This window comes from Myotis myotis, unplaced genomic scaffold (genome assembly GCF_014108235.1).
Source record: "Myotis myotis isolate mMyoMyo1 unplaced genomic scaffold, mMyoMyo1.p scaffold_m19_p_3, whole genome shotgun sequence".
Classification (NCBI taxonomy): domain Eukaryota; kingdom Metazoa; phylum Chordata; class Mammalia; order Chiroptera; family Vespertilionidae; genus Myotis; species Myotis myotis.
The window spans coordinates 78,553,277-78,571,950 of record NW_023416335.1 but is presented as its reverse complement, the minus strand read 5'-3'; the positions used below and the strand labels follow the sequence as shown (position 1 = coordinate 78,571,950).

At 37.7% G+C, this 18,674-nt stretch overlaps 1 non-coding gene across 1 annotated transcript; it reads left to right on the top strand.

Moving 5' to 3' along the window:
• The first annotated feature begins 3,821 nt into the window (after positions 1-3,821).
• LOC118652351 lies at positions 3,822-3,953 on the top strand. The gene has a single exon (XR_004966594.1). It is a non-coding gene; the product is annotated as a small nucleolar RNA SNORA51 (small nucleolar RNA).
• Positions 3,954-18,674: the final 14,721 nt, after the last annotated feature.

The following is an 18,674-nucleotide window of genomic DNA, read 5'->3' as shown; positions in this document are numbered from 1 at the left end:
GCTTCAACTCCCCCTTCCCTCTGGCCATTACCACACTGTTGCCGTGTCTATGGATTATGAATATACTAGACGCCCGGTGCACAAAATCGTGCACTCATTGGGGTTGGGGGTGTCTCCCAGTCTGGCCTGTGCCTTCTCACAATGCAGGAGCCCTGTAATCAATCTCCCCAAAGAAGTAGGCCCCACCTACCCGCACACACCTCGCCGCGCACACAGCTCTGCTGACCCGCGCATGCCCGCTACACATGCAGGTTCCTGGTGATGGATTGTGATGGTGTGAGGGCATCACAGCCTGATGGTGTGAGGGCGTGATGACCATTTGCATATTAGCTCTTTATTATATATGGTGTTCTTTGGCTAATCCCTTCACCTTCTTTTATACAGTCCCCACTACCCTCTGACAGTTGTCAGTAAAACCAAGAGCTGGTTCTTAGAAAGGATAAACAAGATTGATGGAGCTCTAGCCAGGCTCACCTGGAAACAAAAAGAGAAACTAAACAAATAAGCAAAATCACAAATGAAAGAGGTTAAGAAACAATTTACCCCACAGAAATACAAAGGATTGTAATAAAATACTATGAAGGACTTTATTCCAACAAACGGGACAACCTGGACAAAATGAACATATGCCTAGAAAAATACAACCTTCCAAAACACAGGAAGAATCATAAAATCTGAGTAGGCTGATAACTACTGATGAAATTGAAGCAGTAGCAGTAATAAAAGAAAAACTCTCAGCAAACAAAAGCCCTGGTCCAGATGGATTCACAGGGGAATTTTACCAAATATTCAAAGAAGAACTAACACCTCTACTCTTAAAACTTTTCCAAAAAATTTAAGAGGAAGGAACACTTCCTAACTCTTTCTATGAGGCCACCATCGCCCTAATTTCAAAACCAGACAAAGAAAGAGAACTACAGAGCAACATCCCTGATGAACATAGACACTAAAAAACTCAACAAAATTTTAGCAAACCAGATCAAGCAATACATCAAAAGGATCATACATTATGACCAAGTGGGATTTATTCTGGTGATGCAAAGCTGGTACAGTATTCTCAAATCAGTAAATGTGATACAGCACATAAATAGATTGCAAAACAAAAACCACACAATCATACCAATAGATGCAGAAAAAGCATTCCACAAAATCCAACACCCTTTTTTGATAAAAACTCTCAGCAAAGTGGGCATAGAGGAAACATATCTCAGCATAATAAAGGCCATATATGACAAACCTATAGCCAACATCATACTCAATGGGCAAAGACTAAAACCATTTACCTTAAGAACAGGAGCAAGACAGGGATGTTCACTTTCACCACTCTTATTCAACATAGTTTTGGAAGTCCTGGCCATAGGGCTCAGACAAAAAGAAGAAATAAAATTAGAAAGGAGGAAGCAAAATTGTCATTATTCACAAATGACATGATACTGTACATAAAACCCCTAAAGACTCCATCAAAAAACTACTAGATTTAATAAATGAATTTGGAAACATAGCAGGATACAAAATTAACACCCAAAAATCCATAGCATTTTTATACACAATAGTGAACTCTCAGAAAGCAAAACAAACAAAAAAACACACAATCCCATTCACCACTGCAACAAAAATATTAAGATACTTAGGATAAAATTAACCAAGAAGGTAAAAGACCTGTACTCAGAAAACTACAGCACATTGTAAAAAGAGGTAGAAGAAGATATAAACATGTGAAAATATACCATGTTCATGGATTGGTAGAGTCTACATCATTAAAAAGTCCATACTACCCTAGGTAATTTATAGATTCAAAGTAATCCCTATTAAAATACCAACAGCATATTTCACAGACCTAGAACAAACACTCCAAAAATTTATATGGAACAAAAACAAAAACAAAAACAAAAACAAAACAAAAACAAAAAACCCGAAGAGCTGCAGCAATCTTGAGAAAGAAAAACAAAGTTGGAGGAATCACAACACCAGATATCAAGTTATACTACAAAGCCACTGTACTCAAAATAGCCTGGCACAAGACCAGGCATATAGATCAATGGAACATAACAAAGAGCCCAGAAATAGACCCAAGTCACTATGCTCAATTAATATTTGACTGAGGAAGCAAGAGCATACAATGGAACAGAGACAGTCTCTTCAATAAATGGTGCTGGAAAAATTGGACAGAAACATACAAAAAAATGAAATTAGACCACCAACTTACACCATACACAAAATAAACTCAAATGAATAAAATACTTAAATGTAAGATGTGAAAGCATAAAAGTCATAGAAGAAACCATAGGCACCAAAATCTCAAGACAACACTCATAGCAATATGTTTACCAATATATCTCCAAGGACAATGTAAATTAAGGAGAAAACAAACAAATGGGACTACATGAAGATAAAAAGCTTCTGCACAGCAGAAGAAACCATCATCAAAATACAAGCGACCCCCAACTACATGGAAGAACATATTTGACAATGATGCATCAGAAACGGGGTTAATCTCCAAAATACATAGGGAACTCATACACCTTAACAGAAGGAAGACAAATAATCCAATTTAAAAATGGGCAAAGGACTTAAATAGACATTTTCCCAAAGTGGACAAACAGAAAGCCAAGAGACATATGAAAAAATGCTCAAAGTCACTAATCATCCAAGAGATGCAAATCAAAACCACAATGAGATATCATCTCACACCTGTCAGAATGGCTATCATCAACAAATTAACTAAGGACAAGTGTTGGCAAGGTTGTGGAGAAAAGGGATCCATAGTACACTGCTGGTGGGAATGCAGACTGGTACAGTCACTGTGGAGAACAGTATGGACTTTCCTCAAGTAATTAAAAATGGAGCTGCCATTTGACCCAGTCATTCCACTTCTAAAAATACATCCAAAGAAACCTGAAACACTCATCAGAAAGAATATATGCACCCCTATGTTCATAGAAGCGTAATTTACAATAGCTGAGACTTGGAAACACCCTAAGAATCCATCAGCAGATGAGTGGATAAAAAATCTACTGTACATTTACACAATGGAATACTACGCTGCTATAAAAAAGAAGAAACTCTTATCATTTGCAGCAGCATGGATGGACTTGGGGAGTATTATGCTGAGAAAAATAAGCCAATCAGATAAAGATACTATCACATGATCTCACTCATATGTGAAATCTAATTAATCAAATAAACTGATGATAAACATAGAACCAGAGTCATAGAAGCATGAATAGACTGTTGAACCTCAGAGAGAAGGCAGAGGAGGGTGGGTGAGAAAAGATCAACCAGTGAACTTTTATGCATATGTGCATAACCTTTGGACACAGACAATGGGCTGGTGAGGGCCTGGGGTGGGAATGCAGACTGGTGCAGCCACTGTGAAAAGCAATATGGAGTTACATAAAAAAAATTAAAAATGGAACTGCCTTATGACCCAGTGATTCCACTTCTGGGAATATATTTTAAGACAGTAATTAAAAAGAATATATGCACCCCTTTGTTGATTGCAGCATTGTTTAATAGCCAAGATTTGGAAGCAGCTCGACTTGGGATGGTGAACACACAATACAATGTACAGATTATGTGCTGTAGAATTGTGCACCTGAAACCTATATAACTTCTAACCAGTGTCACCCCAATAAATTCAATAAAAAGGAAACAAAAAGTAGAAACACTAATAATTGTTTTTGAAGAGACAAAATTCACAAACCATTAACTATAACAGAAAAAAAGAAGTTTTTTTTTTTTAAAAAAAAAACACTCAGAAATGAAATAAAAGACATTACAACTGATGCCACAACTAAAAATAATCATAAGAAGATACTATAGGCCTCCTAGTGCTTACCACAGGCTGTGTTCTTACACTGACTGTACAGAAATAGGAGGCAGAGTAAACTTGCCCCATATACACCTCAGCTCAGGCTCTTTGCCTGGTCTGTATTGTGAATGGGGAGACATTGAGGGAAAAAAAAAGTACTATAAACTGCCACATTTTAACAAATGGATAAGTGGGAAGATATGGATACATCTTTAGAACATACAGCTTATTGAGACAACATCATGAAGAAATAAAATTTGATAGACCTATAACCAGTAAAGAGATTGTGTTAGCAATCAAAAACTTCCTAACAGAGGAAAACCCAGGACCAGATGGCTTTTATTGAAGAAAGAATCCTTTCTCCATTGTGTAGCTTTGGAACCCTATTGAAGGCATTTTGACCATGATTACTTGTACTGTACATTTAAAAATGGTAAAATTTTAAATTAGATGTTATGTGTTTTACCACAATAAAATTATTAAATACACTAGAGGCCTGGTGGATGAAATTTGAGCATGGAGGGGTCCCTCAGCCTGGTCTGCACCCTCTCCAATCTGGTACCCCAAGAAGGATGGGGCTTAAACCAGCAGTCAGACATCCCTCTTGCAAACCAGGACCAGTGGCTCCTAACTGCTCGTCTGCCTGCCTGCCTGATCGCCTCTAACCACTCTACCTGCTTGCCTGGTTGCCCTCTAACTGCCCCCCTGCCAGCCTGGCCACCCCCTAACTGCCCCCCTGCTGGCCTAATTGCCCCCAAACTGGTCCCCTGCCTGCCTGGTTGCCCCCTAACTGCCCCCCTGCCAGCCTGGCCACCCCCTAACTGTCCCCCTGCTGGCCTGGCCGCCCCTAATTGATCCCCTCCAGGCCTGCCTGATTGCCCCTAAATGCCTCTGCTTGCCGGCCTGATCGCCCCCTAACTGTCCAGAAGATGTCCAGTTGACCCGGTCTAATTAGCATATTACCCTTTAAGTATAGATAACGGAAATAATAGAAGAGGTTAAGGATATAAATAATAATACAAGAGGAACTTTTAAAACTAAAGAATATTTAAATTTAAAACACAAAAGATGAGTTAAATAGATTATACTAAGCTGGAATGTGAATTAGCACACTGGAAAACAGATTTTAGAAATCACACAGAATGCAGCGAAGCGAGATGAAAAATATGAACAGTTCAGAGACATGGAGAAGACAATGGAATGTCAAAAGAATGTCTAATATACAAGCATAAAAGAGCAATAGAGAGAACGAGAGAGGTGCAAGATTTTAAGAGATGAGTTTGAAGAGATTTGCTAAAAAACCTGATTACTCAGGTTTAGGAAATACAAAGAAATGTAAGTGGATTAAAGACAAGTAAATTCACACCTGGATATAAGTCATGCAAATTGTATAACCCTAGAACCAAAATAAAGTTCTGAGAAAAAAAAAAAAAAAGCAGACCTTAATAGCAAGCAAAGAATATGAAAAAACAAAATAAAACATATAACAGCTATCTAAAAAGCAAAATTAGAAGTCTAATAAATGCAGTAAGAGCTAAGATAAAAATCAATCAACCAAACAAATTAACCTATAATAAGTTATAGAATTCAAGCATAGAATTGAGCAAGAAACATTTTAATATAATTTCTTTTGTTTATGAAAAATGACTTTAAGTAAGTGAAAGGCAAACCACAGATGAATAACCATATTGACAAAAGACTTGCATCCAGAATAGGTTAAGAATTTCTATAAGTGCACAAATTTTAAAAAGTCAATGCACTAGAATAAAAGAGACACATTTCTTTAACAGAAGAAATAACCAAAGATGGCCAATGGGCCAGTTAATATATGAAAACATATTCATAGTTAAAAATCTTCAGTGAAATCCAAATTAAAATCACAATGCACAGCCATCAAAATAGGTATTTTTTTTTTAAATGACATGTGTTGGATAGTTTCTAGATCAATTGGAATTCTCTGTAAAGAAATAAAATGTTTCTATGAAAAACTATGCATTATCTAGAGGACACTCCTATGGCATTTTATTTTGGCTTTTTTTTTGTCTGTAAGCTATTTACAATGCATTGTCTACGTAGAGCATGCTCTTTCTGATATCTGATTCTAACACTATTTCTTATCTTTGAGCTATTTTACACTCTATATAAAGCCCCCCTCCCCCTTTTTGGATTCTCCTTAAAACTGATTGTGACACCAGCCTACTTACCTAATAGAATGTATTAAATAAGATGTTTAAAGTGTTCATTTTTATATCTGCATGACAGTCATAATTTTACCCTTTTTTGAAAGGATTCTTTTAATCTTTTACCCTGATGGTGGACGTATAAAGTAGCAGCACTGCTATGGAAAACTCTTTGAAATTACTTAAGATGAACATATTAATATACTATTATATATATATATATATTCTCCAGAATGAGTATATATGTGCATCAAGGATAGGTGCAAGAATGTTCATATTAAGCCTTTCTTATAGTAGCCTATGATTGATGCAGTCCAAATGTTCACAACAGCACCATGATGAAATAAATTTTGTCATAATCAAACAATGAGATATATTTATCAATAATAATTAAAATAAATAACAAAACAAGCAAACAAAAAGAAACTTTAAACATGAATCAATGTTACAATCATAATGTGGATAAAAAAAGCCCAAACAAAAGACTACATGCATAATTACATCTATGTAAAATTCAAAAACACAAATTATCTATCTATCATCTATCTATCATCTATCATATATCTATCATCTATCCAGCTATCTACACACACACACACACACACACACACACATAAATACATATATATACATATATATATATATATATATATATATATGACTTTAATGTGCATTTCTCAATATAGTCATAATCCAACAAAATAGTCCATTAGTCCATATATTTGTGTATATGGACTTTTTTTTGTGTATATATATTTGCGGCCAGATTATTATGATCACTCCATCAGTACTTCATTGGGCCACCTTTTGCCTTCAATACTGCGGCGATTCTTCTTGGCACTGACCCCACAAAATGTTGAAAGGTGATGCGAGGAATCTGACACCAGGCCTGTTGAATAGCACTGTCCAGTTCTGTGAGATTTGATGGTTGTGAAACCAGCTACCTGATGGCTCTTTTAACTTCATCCCACAAATGCTCAATTGGATTGAGATCTGGTGATTGCGGGGGCCACCTAAGCAAGGTGAACTCTCCCTCATGTTCTTGAAACCACTCCTGCACAATACAAGCACCGTGGCATAGCGCATTGTCTTGTTGGAAGAAGCCATCTCCATTGGGATACGCCATCAACATGATAGGCTGAACTTGATCAGCAATGATACTTAGGTATGCTGTGCTATTCAGACGTTGTTCCACATGAATTAAAGGGCCCAAATCATGCCAGGAAAACATGCCCCAAACCATAGCTCTGCCCCCACCCGCTTGAAGGGTTGTGCTCATGCATCTGGGGTACATGCTTTCATGCTGTTTCCACCAAATTCTCACTCTGCCATCTGCATGATGCAACTGGAAATGTGATTCATCAGACCACATGAACTTTTTTCCAATGCTCTACTGTCCAATCCTTGTGTTTCTTTGCTTGGGTAACTGTCGTGGTAAACAACTTGCTTTCTTATTTATAATGGTCTGGCCCTCTAGCAACTTCTGCGAGAAATTATAGCAAATTTGCCTACAAATGTCAGGTGGTCATAATAATTTGGCCACTCAATGTATATTAAAACAAGGATAAAGTAAAAAAAAACATTTTCAAAGAAAAATAGCCCACAGACTTTATAGTAAAAACTAATAAAATATATCTCAGTAAGAAGGATCCTATATAATAAAACCCTAATATGCAAATTGACCAAACAGAGAAATGACGGGTCACTATGATGCACACTGGCCACCAGGGGGAACACTCAACACAGAAGCTGCCCCCTGGTGGTCCCTGCATTCCCGCAGGGGGAGCACAGCTCAGCCAGAAGCTGGACTCACAGCTGGTGAGCACAGTGGGTGGCTGGAGCCTCTCCTGTCTCCGAGGCAGCACTAAGGACCCCTTGGGGAATGTCTACCTGCAGGACGGGCTGAGGGACCTCCCCACCCCCCCTCCCCTAGTGCATGAATGTCGTGCACCCGGCCTCTAGTATTATACATAAAAGGGAGGCATGAGATGCAAGCAACAATAGTGGTAATTTTTTCTCACATGGATATAAGCATTGGTCAATTATGTTCACATTATGGAGTATACAACAAGGTATCACTGAAATACAGAGTAATAATAGCATACACTGCAGAAGAAAGTTATAAGAATTAGATTTGTCCTTAGGTTAAGCCACAGGCTCCACCCTACTGCTCCTGTTCATTGCTCCTGACACTACATTTAGAATCTCATTTGTGCCCTCTGCTCCATTGAACTTTTTTTGCTTTCCTGATTGCCCTCCCTGAGACCATGTCAGTTTACTTCCACCCACTGTCAGCTCCCAGGATGCAAGGCAGAGCCAAACCCAATTCCTTGCTGCTTGCTCAAAGAGGTGTGTCAGAAACAGGATAGCTATGAATACCAATTTTTGTGGCAATCCAGAAACCCCATCATGCTCTCTGCAATTTCCCACTTGAGCACTGGCACTGCTTTTGAGTTTTTCTGAGTGCCAGGAAACACTTTAGGGTCTCACTGATTTAATAATCTAAGTCAGCAATTTTCAACGTTTTTCATCTTATGGCACACATAAACTAATTACTAAAATTCTGTGGCACACCAAAGAATATATTATTTGTGCTTGCCAATCTGACCAAAAATTATGATTTTGATTCATGCTCACTGGACAGTTGGCTGTTGTCTTTTCTTTTTAATCCCAAACCAATGATATGTTTTCCATTGATCTGTAGGGACAGAGTGGAAGAGGGATGGGGGAGACAAGAGAGAAAGAGAGAAACATCAATATGAGAGAGACTCATGGACTGGTTGCCTCACGAACACGCCCCAACTGGCGCCAGGGATTAAACCTGCAACCTAGGAATATGCCCCTTGAGTGGGAATCGAAGCCATGGCCCTTTGGTCCAAGGGCGAACACTCTAATCGCTGAGCAAAACAATGGTGGCTGTCTTTTCTTTATTTGACAATCTAAGGGAAAAAAGACCAGTGCCCATGACTAAAGAGTTAGATATTGTATGTTCTAAAAATTCTTGCATCACACCAGTGTGCCTCTTGTGGCACAACAGTTGAAAAGCACTGATCTAAGCAACTGCTTCTTTGAGTATTTTACTTCATTGTTGTTACTTACCTCTCATAGTTTCTGTCAATTGAGGTATTAATTCTGTATTGGCCAAGGAAGATTTTCTTTGTTCTTAGAATGAAAGTTGCCTTGCTAAAGTTTTCTCTGCTTAAATCATTGGCATGACAAATTCTGCACACCCTGTTTTTGAGGTATTAATATGGTTTAACAGAGCAGGTGGTTGAGTCTTTTGTTGCTATCATTCACTAAGGCATATATCCTTGTACTTCCCAGGAAATATTTGAAAGCCATATGTTAATAATATTTGGACTTTCAGTCAATTTGGCTTATATGTTCTGCTGTAACCATCCATTCATACAGATATCAAAAGTTGTCTTGTAAATTATTCTTAGAATTCTTAGTTGTATCTAATTTAAGGTTTATAAAATGATAAATGCATTTATTTTGGGGGGATCTTCATTGAACCTGGACACAATATTGTCTTAAAACTATGTTGATAGTAAAGTAAGTTAAATCATATGAAATTGCTATTTGACCATTTTGACCCATAAAAACTGAAATTACATATATGGTGTAAGTAAATGTATGCTTATTAATGTTTTACTCACAAAATGATATAGTATGATGACACTCGATATTTTGTTTATGTATGTGTGAAATATTTTTCTAACACTTGTTCTCGATGGTAGTGTCCAATTTTTAGGCATGGAGACTTTGTGGTATAAATTTAATTGAGAGAGAATCATATAGGAAAGACAGAGACTTGCTTATTTTCTTCTATTTGAATTCTTAACACCCAGAAGAACATGGAACAAGTAGGTACTCAATAAGTATTAGCATAAATGCACAAAAGAATTCTTATGTTTTTATAGCCAGTGCATCTAAAAGACAAAAAAAGAAACAATGACTGAGTACCTACTATATTCTAGGCACTTTTTACTTTTTATAGTTATGATTTCTTATCACAAAAGTAATTTAAACTTATTCTAATGAATCGTAAACATTACAAAGATATGTAACAGAAAATAAAAGCCCACATAATCCAGTTCTCAAGGTTACTACTGTTCACGTGTTATGAATATTCCCCTGTTGTTGTTCTTTTCTATCATGTATATTTACATAGTATACATTTAAAGTCATCCTGAAAACTCAAATCTAAACCATTATTTGGGCTTAATGTTGCTTTGCTCTTTCTTCATTGGACTCCTTTTCCCTTTGCCCAACAGTGCCTCAGAAATAGTGTGAAGGCTTGAGAACACATCTTATGAATAAGATCCAGAGAGTTGTTTCTTCTCTCCTATTAGCCTCACAACATGGCTACAAGTAGGCATGATTAACCCCATTCTTAGTGAAGAAGCTCAGAGATATTAAGGAACTTGCAGCACAACTAGTGTAACATTTGGGCTTGCTTCACTAAAGTGCCTTGTGCACCATGGATCTTGGCTTGTCTTTTCTATATCATGGCAAAATGCAAAATGAATAGAATTGAACTGTAGACATTCAGAGTTAGTATTATGTTGTCCATTTGCATGAAATGTCTGAGTAAAGCTTGTTTTCACATTTTTTGTCAACTAAGAATAGTGTTTAAGTTTAAATTCAAATGTCAACACTTTAGTGTAACTTAAAATCATCAAACAAAGGGAAAAAATAATGGACCAGTTTGGTGAGATAAAGGCAATACTTGGTACCAGCAGCATACAAGTATGTATATGTAATTGAAAACTTGTGCCATACTAGTATAAGATAAAATATTAAAAATTATCTTCAGAAAAGAACAAAACATAAATTATATGCACTAAGAAAAGATCATACAATCAATAATAAAGTGATTGGATTAAAAGGTTAAATGACACAAAGAGATTTATCTAGAGACCCAGGGCGTTGCAATTTCTACTCCACTGGTAAAAGTTTTATTCCTGTCCTCTTAAAGGAACATTTATGTTTATTAACAGTCTTAGTGTAAAAAAAAATGTGAAAACCCTTATTTGTAAATAAAAATAACTTAATTTTCTTCTGCATGTTTTAGAAATGCCATTAATGCCTGGGTATCTGTCTGTTAAGGTGAGAGCTTGTTTGATAAAAGACAGGATACCAGAGGCCATTACAGAAGAAAAATGGCGACACCTAAACCTTTAGAAACAGAAAGCTGTAGGAGGCCGCCTAATCATTTGTCTCACAAACAGAGCATATGTTCACATACTGGTGTCTTATAAACCTGAAGGCATCGACTGCATTTGTCACTAACTCCAACCCAATATTTGTTTTCAATCATTTCTAACCCAAGAGGCCTGGATGATACAAACCCAATTGAAAGGCTAACAAAATTGTCTTCCCCTCTCTGTATTGCAACGAGTTATGTGCCTCACATAAAGAGGAAGGCCTTTATTGTCTCTCTGACATGGCAGCTTTTATTTTGTTTCAGCTTTTCAATAGTAGCCCGAAAACAGATGTACAAAAGATTTAGATGTGTTCATGATGCCCAATTTGTAGAATCAGTTCTTATTTCCCCTGTCTACCTTGGACTGTAGTAATTTTTATTTACGTATTCATTTTTTGGTGCAAAAACAAAACACAAGTGATTTGCCAGATGTGAAAATTAATATGTCTGAATCGGCAGTGGGATCCAAGCAGTAGCCCTTTCTGGGAAGTAACATGGCATGAGATCCAAGGCCTCTGCAAAACCCAGACTTGGGCAGTTTGCCTAGCTTCTCAGTGCCTCGTTTTTCTTTTCTCTAACATGAGGCTGCAACTACCTATCCCACAGTGCTGCTGTGAAGATTAAATCAAAGAATGTAGCACAGAATAATTGCATTATATATGTGAACTTTCTCCTCTGTGGATGCCGACTTGATTAGCTTCCACTTGACCAAAGTACAATGTTGACCTTTTCCTTTTCCTGAGTGGGATATGGAATAGAATCTCCTGGATCTTGGCCTGCCAGGTTTTATGCTTGCCAAAATAAATTATAGAGATAGTTTGGCTCCATCTTAAAGATAGAGCACTAAGAAATTGGCTCCATCGCTGTCATTTTCTTCTCCATTCCTCTCATCTGTCACAGCACAGTAGTTATGAAAAATGAAACCATAAATTCAATTTAGAGGGCAATTTGCAGCTAATCTTTGGAGTAATTTCAGTGTGAATAATGCAGCAATTTGGATGCATGGTCAGTCAATTCAGTCCTAATTTATTAGTATTTAAGAAATCTTTCTTTCATTAATGGTAATTACTAAACAAGAGAAAATAATTTCTTCAAGATTATCTACCTTCATATCAATGCTTTCAGTTCTGAAAAATGGCTACATTGTTTGTTAAAATTATGATGACAAATACAAGCTTTTGTGTTCTTATTTAAAGACACAAGATATGTTTAGATTTTGAGCAATAATTCTTTCCTGCTCTGTGTGAACAGCTCAGCCATAGCTTATGTTTAACTTTTTTTTCCTGATATGACTCCCATTAGAGTTAACATTTTGAATATCTCAGCAGAAGGACCCTGGGATTTATTATTGATTTAGCACACTCCTTACACCTTGAAGGATGTATTACAACGTAGCTACAAAAAGAGTGACATTTTTGTTCATGACTAAGAATTGAGTTTATCTGAACATTTTTCCTAGTTTTTAAAACTCTGTATTCTGACACATCCAATATACTGTGAGTCAGTGAACTTACAAGCATATGTTTAAATATAGTAACATCACTTTAAAATCTATAAAGAGCAGTCCTAAGAAAATATTTGTATTCATTTTCTGGATTTTATTCATGGGTTTTAACTATGATGTGTCACACTGTAGAAAAATGTATTTTGAAACAAAACAAAATGCCTTCTCTTAAAACTTTTTGCATCATTCTAAAAAAGCACCTTATTGACTGAATCCAAGAATACTCTATCCAGCAAGGCTATCATTCAAACTTGAAGGGGAAATAAGAAGCTTCACAGACAAAAAAAGGCTAAGGGAGTTTATCACCACCAAGCCAGCAATGCAAGGAATGCTAAAGGGACTGGTATAAAAATAAGAAATAAAAAGCTCAGAAAGAAAACAGCCACACAAAAACAGAAATGGCTACAAACAAGTACCTTTCAATAATAACTTTAAACGTAAACGGACTAAATGCTCCAAACAAAAGACACCGAGTGGCTGAATGGATAAAAAAACATGACCCATACATCTGCTGTCTACAAGAAACCCACCTCATTAGAAGGGACTCACACAGACTGAAAGTGAAAGGATGGAAAAATATCTTTCAGGCAAATGGAAAGGAAAAGAAAGCTGGGGTAGCAATACTTATATCGGACAAAATAGACCTCAAAGTGAAGGCCATAACAAGAGATAAGGAAGGCCACTTCATAATACTAAAGGGATCAATACAACAAGAAGATATAACCCTGGTAAACATATATGCACCCAATGCAGGAGCACCCAAATTCATAAAAAAACTCCTGGAAGATATCAAAGGAGAGATCGACAACAATACAGTCATAGTAGGGGACTTTAATACACCACTCACAGCACTGGATAAGTCCTATAGACAAACAATCAGCAAAGATACAGCAATCCTAAATGACTCACTAGATCAGATGGACTTAATAGACATCTTCAGAACACTTCACCCCAAAGCCAGGGAATATACGTTCTTCTCAAGTGCTCATGGGACATATTCAAAAATAGACCATATATTGGGTCACAAGCAAAGTATCCCAAAATTCAAGAAAATTGAAATCATAAAAAGCGTCTTCACAGACCACGATGGCATAATATTAGAAATAAACTACAATAAAAACAACCCAAAATACTCAAACACCTGGAAGCTGAATAGCATGCTATTAAATATTGATTGGGTTACCAATGAAATCAAAGAAGAAATTCGAAACATCCTGGAAACTAATGACAATGAAAACACAACAATCCAAAACCTATGGGACACAATGAAAGCAGTCCTGAGAGGGAAGTTTATAGCTCTACAGGCCTATCTCAAAAACAAGAAAAAATGGTAGTAAATCATCTAACTCTACAACTCAAAGAATTAGAAAGAGAGCAACAAGAAAACCCCAGAGTGAGCAGAAGGAAGGAGATAATAAAGATTAGAGCAGAAATAAATGACATAGAGACCAAAAAAACAATACAGAAAATCAATGAAACCAAGAGCTGGTTCTTTGAAAGGATAAACAAGATTGAAAAACCTCTAGCCAGACTCACCAAGAAGCAAAGAGAGAGGACCCAAATAAACAAAATCAGAAACGATAGAGGCGAAATAACAACAGACCCCACAGAAATACAAATGATTGTTAAAAAATACTATGGACAGCTCTACTCCAACAAACTAGACAACCTGGAGGAAATGGACAAATTCCTAGAAAAATACAACATTCCAAAACTCAATCAGGAAGAATCTAAAAATCTCAACAGGCCAATAACTATGGAAGAAATTGAAGCAGTCATCAAAAATCTTCCAGCAAACAAAAGCCCAGGACCAGACGGCTTCACAGGGGAGTTTTACCAAACATTCAAGGAAGAACTAAAACCTATCCTCCTCAGACTACTACAAAAAATTCAAGAGGAAGGAACACTTCCAAGCTCATTCTATGAAGCCAGCATCACCCTAATACCAAAACCAGGTAAAGACAACACAATGAAAGAGAATTACAGGCCAATATCCCTCATGAACATAGATGCCAAAATCCTCAACAAAATCTTAGCAAATAGGATCCAGCAGTACATCAGAAAGATCATACACCATGACCAAGTAGGATTTATCCCAGGGATGCAAGGATGGTACAATATCCGCAAATCAATAAACGTGATACATCACATAAACAAATTGAAAGAAAAAAACCACATGGTCATATCAATTGATGCAGAAAAAGCATTTGACAAAATTCAACACCCATTTTTGATAAAAGCTCTCAGCAAGGTGGGAGTAGAAGGATCATACCTCAACATAATAAAAGCCATATATGACAGGCCCACAGCCAACATCATACTCAATGGACAAAAACTAACACCATTTCCCCTAAGAACAGGAACAAGACAAGGATGCCCCCTCTCACCACTCCTGTTCAACATAGTACTGGAATTGTTAGCCATTGCAATTCGGCAAGAAGAAGAAATAAAAGGCATCCAAATTGGAAAAGAGGAAGTAAAACTGTCCTTATTTGCAGACGACATGATATTATACATACAAAACCCTAGAGACTCCATCAAAAAGCTACTGGACTTAATACATGAATTTGGCAATGTAGCAGGATACAAAATTAACCCCAAGAAATCTGAGGCATTTCTATACACCAATAGTGAACTTTCAGAAAGAGAGATTATAAAAACAATCCCGTTTACCATTGCACCAAAAAAATTAAGCCACCTAGGAATAAACTTAACTAAAGAGGTAAAAGACCTCTACTCAGAAAACTACAGGACGTTGAAAAAAGATATAGAGGAAGACATAAACAGATGGAAGAACATATCGTGTTCATGGATTGGTAGAATCAACATCATTAAAATGTCCATACTACCCAAAGCAATCTATAAATTCAACGCACTTCCCATTAAAATACCAACGGCATACTTCAGAGATCTAGAACGAACTCTCCAAAAATTCATCTGGAATAAAAAAAGACCCCGAATAGCTGCAGCAATCCTGAAAAAGACCAAAGTAGGTGGGATCTCAATACCAGATATCAAGTTGTATTACAAAGCCACTGTTCTCAAAACTGCCTGGTACTGGCACAAGAATAGGCATATAGATCAATGGAATAGAATAGAGAGCCCAGAAATTGGCCCGAACCAATATGCTCAATTAATATTTGACAAAGGAGGCAAGAACATACAATGGAGCCAAGATAGTCTCTTCAATAAATGGTGTTGGGAAAATTGGACAGATATATGCAATAAAATTAAACTAGACCACCAACTTACACCATACACAAAAATAAACTCAAAATGGATAAAGGACTTAAACGTACGACAGGAAACCATAAAAATTCTAGAAGAATCCAAAGGCAACAAAATCTCAGACATATGCCGAAGCAATTTCTTCACTGATACAGCTCCTAGGGCACTTGAAACTAAAGAGAAAATGAACAAATGGGACTACATCAAAATAAAAAGCTTCTGCACAGCAAAAGAAACCATCAACAAAACAACGAGAAAACCCACTGTGTGGGAAAACATATTTGCCAATGTCATATCTGATAAGGGCCTAATCTCCAAAATTTATAGGGAACTCATACAACTTAACAAAAGGAAGATAAACAATCCAATCAAAAAATGGGCAAAGGACCTAAATAGACACCTTTCAAAAGAGGACATTCAGAAAGCCAAGAGACACATGAAAACATGCTCAAAGTCACTAATCATCCGAGAGATTCAAATCAAAACAACAATGAGGTACCATCTCACACCTGTCAGACTGGCTATCATCAACAAATCAACAAACGACAAGTGCTGGAGAGGATGTGGAGAAAAAGGAACACTTGTGCACTGCTGGTGGGAATGCAGACTGGTGCAGCCACTATGGAAGACAGTATGGAGTTTCCTTAAAAAACTGAAAATGGAACTCCCATTTGACCCTGTGATCCCACTTCTAGGAATATATCCCAAGAAACCAGAAACACCAATCAGAAGGGATATATGCACCCCCATGTTCATAGCAGCACAATTCACCATAGCTAAGATCTGGAAACAGCCTAAGTGCCCATCAGTAGATGAATGGATTAGAAAACTGTGGTACATCTACACGATGGAATACTATGCTGCTCTAAAAAGGAAGGAACTCTTACCATTTGCAACGTCATGGATGGAACTGGAGAGCATTATGCTAAGTGAAATAAGCCAGTCAATGAAGGAAAAATACCACATGATCTCACTCATTCATGGATAATAGAGACCATTATAAACTTTTGATCAATAATAGATACAGAGGCAGAGCTGCCTCAAACAGATTGTCAAACTGCAGCAGGAAGGCCGGGGAGGGTTGGGGGGCAGGAGGTAGGGGGGTAAGAGAGCAACTAAAGGACTTGTATGCATGCATATAAGCATAACCAGTGGACATAAGACATTGGGGGATAGGGGAGGCTAGGGGACTGTCTAGGGCGGGGGGATAAAATGGACACATATGTAATACCCTTTGTAATACTTTAAGCAATAAAAAATAAAAAAATAAAAATAAAATAAAAAAGATGGAAAAACAAAAAAAACAAAAACAAAACAAAAAATAAATAAATAAAAAAGCACCTTATTAAAAAAAGTATTTATTGATTTGGAAGAGAGAAAGAAATATTGATTTTTTGTTCCACTTATTTATACATTCACTAGAGGCCTAGTGCACGAAATTCTTACAGGGGGTCTGTCCCTCAGCCCGGCCTGCGCTCTCGCAATCCGGGACCCATCAGGTAGGGTCCCTAGGCCTGGCTGGCCATCAGGGCCTACCAGGGCTCTCCTTCCCCTGGCTGCCGGCCGCTGGCCCCACCCCTGCCGCTGCCACTGCTTGCAATCTGTGTGGTGCTGCCCCTCCCGGCCCCGCCATTGGTTGCCTCCCTCTGTGGGCGACAGGCATGGGGTACGATCACTTGCCTGCCTGGGCCTCTGTCTGCAGAGTGATCGTGGGGTCGATGGCAGGGCCTCCCGACCAATCGCATCTCACCTGCCTTGGCTGGCCTGGCACCAGTGTGTATCATAGCGAAAGGTCGGTTGTCCAGAAGATCGTCCAGACGGTCGTTCTGCTGTTCAGTTGCTCAATCAATTTGCATATTATGCTTTTATTATTATAGATTAGTTGATTCTTGTATATGCCCTGACCAGGGAAGAAACCCAAACCTTGGGATATCCAGAGAACACTGTAACTCAAGCATGTCAAACTCAAAGGCTTACATGGGCCCCCCAAAAAAGGTTTAAGTTTATGTAGGCCGCAAGAAAACAAAAGCTTCAATTTTCATAGAAATGTAGGTTTATTTTGATAGACACATGCTGAATACAAAGGGCTGAACTAAATGAGTAATTGTTAACATAAAATAATAGATAATTTAAAAAAAATTAATATTTTTTCTTGAACATTAACTTACCAGGCACTGAATAACTTCAGAAATTAATAAACATAATGCAAATAAACCTATTTTCTTGTTCTCCAAAAGCAAAATATTTCCTGTTGCACACACCAAACAAGTCAGTACAAGACTAATGATATAGCAATCAGCTGCTAAAATATTTGCTGCTAGTATTAGTGGAGAGAAATGGTGCACCTGTGTGTAAGGCACATAAAGGAAATGAATGCAACATGATTAAAGTAATCAGTCATTAGTGAATGTTGTAGTTCATTATTAATAATCTATATATATAAAAGCCTAAGCAACCACCACAACCGAACGGACCACTGAACAGGCTGCGTGGGGTGACCAGGCCAGCAGGGGGGTTAGTGAAGAACAACCAAATGACTGAGCAGCAGGCTGCCAAGATGGTGGTGCCCACAGCCAATAAGGAGGGATTATGCTAATTGACTGCCACACCCTCAAAGATGGCAGTGCCCACAGCCACAAGATGGCTGGCAGAGGAGAGCAGTTGTGGGGGACCAGGCCAGCAGGGGAGGGCAGTTAGGGGCAACCAGGCTGGCAGGGGAGGGCAGTTGGGGGCAACCAAGCC